Consider the following 10775-nt stretch of genomic DNA (forward strand, 5'->3'; position numbering starts at 1 on the left):
CGGAGGGCTATTTAATAGCCCTCCGGATCCAAACAGGCCCATAGGCCGTGTTTAGTTCTCCAAATTTTTTTTAAAGTATACGGACACATATTTAAAGTATTAAATGTAGACTAATAATAAAACAAATTACAGATTCCGCCTGTAAATTGCGAGACGAATTTATTAAGCCTAATTAATCCATCATTAGCAAATGTTTACTGTAGCACCACATTGTTAAATCATGGCGTAATTAGGCTCAAAAGATTCGTCTCGCAATTTACATGTAAATTGTGTAATTGGTTTTTTCGTACACATTTAATACTCCATGCATGTGTCCAAACATTTGATGTGACGGAATTTTTGAAAGTTTGAAGGGAACTAAACACAACCATAAAAAGCAATGTGAGGGAAACTAAAAGTGAATCATGGGTGGTGTTTGGATCTGGGACTAAATTTTAGTCTCTGTCACATCGAATATTTGGACACTAATTAGAAATATTAAACGTAAACTAATAATAAAACTAATTGTATAAATGAGAGCTAATTCGCGAGACAAATTTTTTAAGCCTAATTAATTTATAATTAGCACATGTTTATTATAGCATCATATAGGTTAATTATAGATTAATTAGGTTTAATAGATTCGTTTCGTGAATTAATCCAGGGTTATAGAATGGATTTTTTCAGTAGTCTACGTTTAATATTTTTAATTAGTGTCTAAGCATCCAATATGACGGAGACTATTAGTCCCTATATCTAAATAGGGACATAGTTTACGATGTAAGCAAATATACACATAAATAACACCGCGATGGAATATGAGCCGTATTCCAGTTTGCTGACGCTACGTTAAAAATAAAAAAATGATGATTCTTTAATAGTAATTAACTCAGAGATAATGGGAAAGGCATCGCATGATTATTAAGGCCACATTGCATATGGTTCGTTGTTGGTGTATCTTTTGTAAGGTATAGGTAGTTGTACTATACTAGTACTGACTATCCATATTGTAATATATAACATCAGTGTTGGGTCAGTTAAACAACCGGCCAAATTATAAAAGAACAACAATTGATAGGGACTCATGTGCACTGCAACCCCACAAAACTTGCACCCAGGTGAGATCATCATGACTAAAATTGGGATTAATTAATTTCCTACTAATCATAGGTGAAATGGACATTAACCGTCACCGTCTTCGTCTAACCATTTGCTTAATCAAGTTCAACACTGCCCGGTTTACACCCACGGGAAAACAGAAAACAGTGGTCGTCACAGAATTATCCATTTTGGAACCGGATAAAAATCACACGTCAGCAAACGTATCTGATGCTTCACGTTTTGTGTTTTCTTTCATGGGCAAATCGCGATTTGATGCGACTCCACGAACTTCTTGGCTCTTGCATTCATGTGTATGTGATGAGGATTAATTAACTAATGCGTTAAAGTTTCCATTTTCTCACCGAAAGATAACGTCACACGTTAAAGATAACGTCACATGTTGTTAGATTAATAGGCTAGGCCCAATTAAATCCTACTCCCTCGGTTTAACAATATAAATCATTCTAGCATTTCCCACATTCATATTGATCTATCTAGATTTATTAATATCAATATGAATATGATAGATTCGTTAATATTAATATGAATGTGAAAAATGCTAGAATAACTTACATTGTGAAACAGAGGAAGTAATAAATTTCATTGGCCCACATTAAATGCTATGGGTAATAATACTGTCGACGTTGGATGTCGCGATTCCGGTATTTGCATAGTATGGCGATCGTTGGTACTAGGATATACGCGAGACTGAGGTAAAAAAGATGGAGACAGGGATTTTTATACAGGTTCGGGCCCCTGAATTGTCAGGTAATAACCATACATCCTGTTGGCCGAAGCCGGTCGTTGCTCTTATTCATCATAATTACACCAGTACAATATTTAGGGTAGCCTATCTAACTGTTGTCAACATGGTGGCATGAAGTATCATTACGTAGTCGACGACAGGGTAGCCTTCCTCCTCGAATCCACATCCGGCGAGATGAGAGATAGCGCTTCGTCTCTCCTGACAGTATCCGGAGACCCCGTAGGGGACTAGCCGTGCTAATCCCTGAAGTCGATATCCGGCGTCTTGTCTTGGCGTATGTTGGCTTGTATGTTGATCTTCTGTCTTAATCTATTGTTCTATAGATTGTGGTGGGTGTGTCCTCTCTCCTCCTAGGGGGCCTTGTATTTATACCCATAGGTATCCCCTTTACCAAGTAGAACTAGGGAAACCAATATGGATACAATCCGAGTAGTACTTGTCGTTTCCATGTAGAACTCTGGTTGTCTTTCCTTATCCGGAACTCCCTCCATATCCGAAGTCAGTTCCCGTATAAGATATGGTATGTGGTGGGTCCTGCCGAGATTTAGTCAACTACTATTAGGTATGTGGTATCCATAACCCTGACAGTAGCCCCCGACTTCAATGCAAATGAACAAATTCATATCCTCAACCGCAGACCTTGGAGTAACTATTATCGAGTTCTCGTGACCGTTCTCGGTGAGTTCAAAGATAACGTTAGACTTCCTTTATCAGCCTCGTGCGGGCACCTAAATGGTTTGTCTGAGTCAATCTCCGACGTCAACCAAGAAAGTACAGAGCATACGACTAAGTCTCCCGTCTTGCTGTAATCGAGAATTTGGATTGAAGTCAAGAAATTTTATCTCGGCGGGTACACCATCTCTTTATTCCATATTACTTGTCAAGATCCACCATCCATTCTCGAGTGATCGAGAAAGCATAGAATCTGCGACGAAGCCTTGTCAACATTTGTCGTACTCGCCTTAGTCGATCTTGGTGTAGAACCATAGAGACATGAAGTCTTCAAGTAAAATAGAATTTTCCTGAAATCAATACTCAGAAAAGAATATTAGATAGAAATAGCCCCCGAGCGAACGCTCAAAGGGTGATATGCTACAATATGTATGGAAAACTCAAAATGAGTTAAATTTACAGACCAATGTTTTGTATATAAGCGCCTTCTCTCTTACCGTTGAGTCATACACTCTCCCTAGCCCCCAGCCTTGTCATCGGAGAATTTTTCTCGGAAGATAAGGCTCTTGGACCTTTGACCTGCCTTGGTTGAACAAGCACTGATCCTAGCCCCCAGCCGTAAAGTTGGAAAATCCAATTTTCGATTACACGGCTTGGTTAATACGCACGGCGAGAACTCTTACACGACCAGATCTTACATGGTCTTTTGTCTCTACAGGATCCGACAAGGCCTTATCGGCTTTGGGCGTCCCCAGCCGAAGTTCCCTTAGGTTCCTCGGAGGCCTTGTCAAGACGACGTAAAGGGGCAGTAGGATAGGTTTCAACGCTAGGTGTCATCGTGGTAAGGGATCTCTGGGTAAAACACTTGGCGATATTGTGTACCTGATGTCAACTTTGCTGGTCGAAGTGAGGCGAGAGAGATCACTACATTCTACTGGTTCGAGAACCAGGAGTAGGAGTCTGCTAGTCACCTATAGGGGCGCTAAAGTTGGTTTATTACATGTGCATATCATGTGGCCAGCATGACTTACATACCCAACTTATAGCATATCCGGATGTCCGTTCGCAATCATGTCGGGTGATCAAGCCGACGATGTTCGCGAGGAATTATCCGTTAACAACGTTTTCTCGAGTAGTACAGCCATGGCCGGTGCTATGAGATAGGTCGTCGGTCTTCGTCGGCAGGTTGGGCGCGAGGACTCTGCATTTGTCGAGATCGTTCTCGATAATGGGGTGCACTCGACCACAACTTACTCGAGTGCTCAATTGTTCCTGAAAAATATTTCCTAGAAGACAAGACATATATCAGATAATATCGAGTATGTACTCAGAAAACTGCATGGATCTTCTAGTATTATCAGGATATAACGAGCAGATTAAATATCAGTGATTATGTAAACCGTAAACACGCATGATTCACACGGAAGAAAATAGAGCGAGCCCCCAGCGTTAAACTGTAGTCGATTTAACATCAGGGACACTTGGACAATAGATATCGTATAAAAAACATGCTCTAGGTAAACATAATAAATTATAGATCTGACAATGCTGTATGATCTGAATAGGTACGAAGTCGTCGAGTAGCTTGTTGTCGGAGAATCCATCTCGTCGAAATCCTGAAGCACTAAAATCCCCCTACCTGGCGCGCCACTGTCGACGTTTGATGTCGCGATTTCGGTATTTGCATAGTATGGGGATCGTTGGTACTAGGATATACGCGAAACTGAGGTAAAAAAGATGGAGACAGGGATTTTTATACAGGTTCGGGCCCCTGAATTGTCAGGTAATAACCCTACATCCTGTTGGCCGAAGCCAGTCGTTGCTCTTATTCATCATAATCACACTAGTACAATATTTGGGGTAGCCTATCTAATTGTTGTCGACATGGTGGCATAAAGTATCATCACGTAGTCGACGACAGGGTAGCCTTCCTCCTCGAATCCGCATTCGGCGAGATCAGAGATAGCGCTTTCGTCTCTCCTGATAGTATCCGGAGACACCGTAGGGGACTAGCCGTGCTAATCCCTGAAGTCGATATCCGGCGTCTTGTCTTGGCATATGTTGGCTTGTATGTTGATCTTCTGTCTTGATCTATTGTTCCGTAGATTGTGGTGGGTGTGTCCCCTCTCCTCCTAGGGGACCTTGTATTTATACCCATAGGTATCCCTTTGTCCAAGTAGAACTAAGGAAACCAATATGGATACAATCCGAGTAGTCCTTGTCGTTTCCATGTAGAACTCTGGTTGTCTTTCCTTATCCAGAACTCCCTCCGTATCCGAAGTCAGTTCCCGTATAAGACATGGTATGTGGTGGGTCCTGCCGAGATTTAGTCAACTACTATTAGGTATGTGGTATCCATAACCCTGACAAATACCATCTTGGAAATCTAAGTGAAGAGGTCTTAACTAAAATACGGAGCTAGTAGAGAGTCTTTGTTGACCGGTTGAGATGGTAGGCGGACAGCCACACAAGCGCACGTGCGAGGCAGGCTGCTGCTCTCTGTCTCGTGTTGTAATGAACGGACGGTAATTAACAGTGAATTTAAACACCGCGGTTGATGATCCCGAACGTTACTCTCGCGCTCGCATATATATACTCCGCAGCGCGGTTGATGATCCCGAACGTTACTCTCGCGCTCACATATATATACTCCGCAGCGACCGATTTACGGAATTAAACACCGCGGTTGATTATCCCAAACGTTACTCTCGCGCTTGCATATATATACTCCGCAGCAACTAGAAGCTCGCATATATATACTTCTTCCCGACTCTTGCACTTCGAGTTCCTCCTCCTCTGTTCCTGAGCTGCAGAATCCTTCCACAGTTCTGTTCACTTGCGGCCACGGGTTGGTGGGCGATCAAGTTTTTGGGTAGCGCTTCAAGCGCAACTGCTCCTGTTCTTTGCGACTACTGCTGCTGCATCGATGCCTTTACCATCATGTCAACAAAGATTGGAGACAACGAGGTGAACGACATCAACAGAGGTAATATTGCCTCAAAATCCAGTGGTGGGATGTTCTCGGGGTATACTTCTATTCTCCCTATTCTACTAGATGTTTGTTTGTTAATATTCTTCGCAATGGCATCATTGCATTAGTATGTAAATGTTGATGCTTATTTCACCTTAAACATGCTCATGTTGTACACAACTAGCACTGTCACTAGATCTACTCAAATTGCAAATGTCATGTTTATTGTCTTAATATTTTGGATTAAAATATGCCGAATTATGACCAAATTTTCAACAATCCAAAAAATTTATAGGTCTTTTTCGGTAGTTGGTTTCACTGCATCACTAAAACCACACGCTTTCGATGGTTCAAATTATAAAAGATGGAAAGCACGTGCACTACTGTGGTTGACGGCGATGCAATGTTTCTTTGTTTCACGGGGCAAACCGAGTGAACCGCCTCTCTCTCCTGAGGAAGAGGCTAAGTTCGAGGCTGCGGAATTCTTGTTCTGTGGAGCATTGATAAGTGTGCTCGCTAACAATATTGTGGATGTGTATATGCACATGCCTTTAGGGAAGGACACGTGGGATGCTCTTGAGGCCAAGTTCAGAGTTTCCGACGCCTGCAGCGAGCTATATGTCATAGAGCAGTTCTATATATGACTACAAGATGGTCGATGACCGTTCTGTAGTGGAACAGACTCATGAGATTTAGATGCTGGTAAAGAAACTTGAGAACAACAACTGCAAGTTGTTGGACAAGTTTGTGGCGGGAGGCATTATTGCTAAATTGCCACTTTCTTCGTCGGACTTTGATACTTCTCTAAAACACAAAAGGCAAGAGTTCAGTGTTACTGACCTCATTCGCTCTTTGGGTGTTAAGGAGAAGGCGAGGGCAAAGACAACTGGGGCAAAAAAGATCGAGGGAGATTCTAGCGCCAATTTGGTGCAGAAGAAGAACCCTCATGCATCCCACAACAACAACAAGAAAGTCAAACCTGACGTCAAACCCAATGCTACAACCAATTTTAAGAAGAAAGGCAAGGGAAAGGCAAAGGGCGACTGCTTTGTGTGTGGTAAGCCTGGGCATTGGGCCAAGGATTGTCTTGAGCACAAAGACAAAAAGTCTGCAAACATGTCCATTAGCGAGGGCGGAGGAACATCGGGGTATGGTAATTTTTTACCTACAGTTCTCTCTGTATGTCACTCACCTATTGGTGGGTTGATACTGGTGCTAATATTCATGTGTGTGTTGACATTTCCTTGTTTTCCTCTTATCAGGTCGGGAGAGGTTCCTCCTTGTTGTTGGGAAACGGTTCGCTTGTGGCTGTTCATTGTGTTGGTATGATCGATCTGAAGTTTACTTCGGGAAAGTCCGTGGAACTAAAGAACGTGCAACATGCCCCTTCAATAAAGAAGAATCTAGTTAGCGGCTCTCTACTGTGTAGAGATGATTTTAGACTTATGTTTGAATCAAATAAATGTGTCGTATCTAAATATGGAACTTTTATTGGAAAAGGTTATGACAACGGAAGCTTGTTCCGCTTTTCTTTGGATGATATGTGTAACAAAGTTGTGAACCATGTAAGTAATGATGATGATGAGTCCAATGTGTGGCATTTGCGACTTTGTCATGTGAATTTTGGTTGTATGAGACGCTTAGCCAACATAAGTTTAATTCCAAAATTCACTTTAGTCAAAGACTCTAAGTGCCATACTTGTGTTCAATCGAAACAACCTCGCAAGCCTCACAAGGCATCTAAGGCGAGGAATTTGGCACCACTAGAATTTGCTCATTCCGATCTGCGCGAAATGAACGGCGTGTTGACTAAAGGGGGAAAGAAATAATTCATGACACTGATAGATGATTGCACTAGATTCTGCTATGTGTACCTATTGAAAACAAAGGATGAATCATTACATTACTTTGAGATCTATAAGGCTGAGGTAGAAAACCAACTGGAAAGGAAAATCAAACGGTTGAGGTCTGATAGGGGTGGAAAGTATTTTTCCAATGAGTTTATTTCTTTTTGCGGAGAGTATGGAATTATTTAATGAGAGGACGCCTCCCTATTCACCCCAGTCAAACAGGGTAAGTAAAAGAAAGAACCACATTCTAACTGAAATGGTGAATGCCATGTTAGACACTGCAGGACTTTCCAAGGAATGGTGGGGTGAGGCAGTATTGACTGCATGTCATGTCCTGAATAGAAACCCTACTAAGCATAAGGAAGTAACACCATTCGAGGAATGAGAAAGGAAGAAATTAAATCTCTCTCACCTGTGCACATGAGGTTGTTTGGCCAAGGTAAATGTACCTATAGCCAAAAAGCGTAAACTTGGACCAAAGCCCGTAGATTGTGTGTTCCTTGGCTATGCTATCTGTCACGCCCGAAAATTCACTAGTAATTTTCGAACTAATTTGTGCATAAAATCCTCGTCCAGGAATCAGCCGAGGTACACAAACTGACAATTTAATATACAGATTCATCAAAATAACTAAAACGATAAATACTTACATAAGAGGCACTTAGTCCTCACCATGAAGAAAACTGCAGCGGAAAATAAAATCTAGCGGAGCCTCAGCTCCACTCCCATAGGCAGCTCAACTGGGATCTAAGCCAAAGGTCTTCTTCTTCTGGATCCTTTTTCTTCAACTGAGGTTTGATGATTATTGCAAGAATGAGCATATGACATACTCAACAAGCCACATAACAAATATGCAAGTGCACAAGGATACCAAAGGATGGCATAATATAGGCTCATTTGCAAAAGCAGCATTTGGCAAAGATTTAAGAATAGTAAAACAGTAGAGTAATTAATCATCCATATTAATCAACACTGAACAGCACCCCAATGCTGCACAGGCCCAACCAAACCTGAACAACCAACCCCGGTCGTACAGATCAAACCTCCAAACCAGGAATTAACCATTCCAAACTAGGAGTCAAATTAATTATCACATTACTACCATTAATGAGTAGTGTGGGACTAATCACGAAAAACATTGCTCAACCCGCCCATAACCGCGGGCACGGCTATTCGAATAGTTTTACTCTGGCCAGAGATGTACCACTGTACCCACAAGACACGATTCCACACATGTCGTCATGCCCCGAAGTACCACCACGGCACTGCAAAGGGGAAAATCGTGACAATACCCTTCGCACAACACAACTCACCACAGTGCACCATTCCTGGATCATAATCACCCCCTCAAAAACCAGAGGCATGGACTCCCCAGCGACCCCCACGAACTTCTCGCCGCTTCTCAGTCTGGTGCCCCGTAATGAATCATGCTATACAAAAGGTAAAGCCGTTGCCCATGCTGGCTTGTGGTTGGCACGGTTAATGTCTCACAACAGTAGCTCGCGAAACGGTCCTTAATTGTCATGAGCACGACCTTCAAAACCATGTGCTCACAACCCACCATTGACAAGTTTTAATTATCAATTAATTATAATAACACGATTAACCATCGTGAGCTACCATTAAATATAACCATAAATAATAATGTAGTATGATTCATCCCATTTGTGAGCTAATGTTTCTAAGCATGGCTAAGCAACTATAAATAACATCTAGCTGAACCAATCCAATATATAAGGTCCATGCTAGTCAAATTATAACCCATAGGAAAATAAAGTCATCTTTGGCCATAATTAAATGGGAAAGGCTCACCACCCGATGACATTCTAAAATAATGCATAAGTTGAAATAAAACAATAGCTTTAAACGGGTTCAACATGCTCAAAGGGTTGTTCGGGATCTGTGTGACATGCCTTGCAAACAAGCGTCTTCAATTCGTCTTCAGGAACTTCTCCAACGAACGAACGATCCTCCGAAACAACGGAAAACTAAACCTAGAACACAAAATGAGAAAAACACTAATAAAAACCAAATAAACAGTACAATTAAAGTTCATAAATAGATAGAGCTTGAATTTAGATGAATTATGAGACTTGAACGACCTCATTCCGAGTTCATATGAATTAGATATGTATTTTACAAGATTTAATTCCAATTAAACCTATTAAAGAAAAGACTATTCCAAATTGATTAAACAATTTACAAATGATTTATAGCTGAGACAAAAGATTAAAACATTCTCCGGAAGAGAGTAGATCATATTTGGTAGATGACATATATTAAAACGGAATAATATTTCATTGAAAAGAGATGACAAATTTATATTAATTTTGGATGGCCAAGATGGCGCTGATGTCAGCGATGACATGGCTGCCATGCAGGATCGACGCTAATGAGCACGGGAACGGCGGTTACCAGAGAACCACGATACAATGACGCAGACGGAGGGCACCGGGAGAGAGAGGAGATCAAGGCGACCCTTACCACCACTTACGCGACGACAGACAGCGAGGGAGATGGCCGGCGACGAGCTCCAAAGGGCGGCAACCTTGGGTTGACAATGGCGACGGCTTTCCGGCGACGGGCGGCGGCAACGGAGGGGTGGACGAGCTTCTCCTCACAGCTACGAATCTAATGGAAGCAACGGCGACCGAAGGCGACGATAGACGACGACGAACAGCGCGGCCGGAGATAGATTAGATCGGCTTCACGGTGACGACGACGCTCCGATGACTTGCGGCTTCGTGGAGGTGGCTGCCGGGCTTGCTGTTATCGCTGCGATGCCAACGGAGGAGACGGCGGGGTTCGGCGACCACGGAGTCGACGGCAAAGCTTCGCCGGAGATCAAAACATGGCGATGGTTCGGCCTTCACGGTGACGGCGAATTCCGGCGGGGTTTGGCGCAAAGGAATGGGTGGCCGGGGTAGCTCTCACCCTTGCGAAGCCGAGGGAAGCGACGGCGCAGGTCGGGGACGACCGAAGAGGCGGCGCGACGTGGCTGGAGCGGCAGCCAGCAAAGGAGAGAGAAGCCGAGCGTGGCGGCGGCTCTAGGGCTAGGGAAAAATTCGGGAAAAAGGAGGAAACGGAAGAGGAGACCCGAGGCATGCTATTTATAGCCAAAGGAGGAGGAGATCGACTGGGATACGAGGGGAAACGGCGGTGAATTAGTTAGGGTTTGCCGGAAAAACGGAGCTCGAAACCGCGTCGAATTCACGCAATATACCATGGGATTCAAGGGGGTTTCTTGGGGATAAGATAGAGAAGATCGAGGGGAATCCGTTCCCACAACTAATTTGAGAAGAGGAGCAACGGAGAGGACGAATTTGGTGGGGAGGTGGCACTGCACACGGGCACGGCAGGGAGGAGATCGACCTGCTGGAGGTTAGGGGCGACACTGTAGCAGAGGGAGGCAAAACAGACTTCTTGCCGGGCTTCA

The sequence above is a fragment of the Oryza glaberrima genome, chromosome 10 (genome assembly GCF_000147395.1).
Source record: "Oryza glaberrima chromosome 10, OglaRS2, whole genome shotgun sequence".
NCBI lineage: Eukaryota > Viridiplantae > Streptophyta > Magnoliopsida > Poales > Poaceae > Oryza > Oryza glaberrima.